The sequence below is a fragment of the Nannochloropsis gaditana genome, assembly GCF_000240725.1.
Source record: "Nannochloropsis gaditana CCMP526 unplaced genomic scaffold scaffold025, whole genome shotgun sequence".
Taxonomy (NCBI): Eukaryota; class Eustigmatophyceae; order Eustigmatales; family Monodopsidaceae; genus Microchloropsis; species Microchloropsis gaditana.
This window is the reverse complement of record NW_005803928.1, coordinates 9,120-10,196: the sequence shown is the minus strand read 5'-3', so window position 1 is coordinate 10,196 and position 1,077 is coordinate 9,120.

Genomic DNA, 1,077 nt, shown 5'->3' with positions numbered 1-1,077 from the left:
TTATCCCTCGGTCGAACGCGAACGCAACAGATCCGCTCTCGCCACTGGCCTCCACTTTCTCCTCCTCCACGGTTTCCTTCCCCCCCTCTTTTATGGTCCCAAGCGCATCGATCGCTTCCTGGAGGGCGTCTCGCATCACATGGCCTGCCTTTGCTCCTTGGGACGGATGGAAAGAGTCTACAGGAGGGAAAAAGCGAAAAAAGGTATAAAGTCTACATACCACCCGGACTTTATCTTTGGCAGAGCCCCTTTCTTCCTACGAAGACACCTTCCCTGCGTCTCTTCGCCCAACTCTACTTCCCACCTCTCTTGTTTTATCGCGCCACAAATGCTAAGGTAGGATTTCCATCGCTCAGTCACATGCTTGAGTTCCCCTCCTCGTACTCCCTCCCTCTTCCCTCCCTCAACTCACGCAACACGTCAATTAAATTCAACAGGGCGATGCGAAACGTTAGCTGCGCCACAAGAGATGCAAGATCCCTGTCTTCTCCCGGCCCTCCTTTTCTCTCTTCCATTTCCCCCCCTTCCTCATGCCCCGCCACCCCCTTATTCTGGGAGGATCCTCCCTCTTGGAGGCGGAGACCCTCCCGCGCCTGTGCGGTACCATGGGAATAAGTAAGCGCTTTCACACTTCTAACCAGGCCCTTTTCTCTCATTCTCCCTTCTGCCCGTTCTTGATCTCCACATTGCCGTCATAGTCACACCCCCGGATCTCTCCTTCCTGTCGCCTTCGATCCCTCCTCTCCTTGTCACCTACCTCTTTCAACAGAAATATAGCGTCGTCTGTCTCCAAATTCTCGGCTAAATATAAGCCCAAAGAGTTGGGCTGCGCATCCTCCTCTTCATAGATATCTGCGTCCAAGATGACCTTGCCAATGGAAGGGAGGGAGGGGGAGAGCAGGGGAGGGAGGGAGGAGAAAGGTGAGGCTCAAGTCCAAGCACGGAACCCTTCCAAATGAGAGGGAGGGTGGAGGCAACTCAGACGTCAGACAGCTTGCAAGAACAAGCACATTACGATCACTGATAGAGCCCATGCTTTCAGGAGGGTTCGTGGAGCGACGCAGATTTGAATTTAAA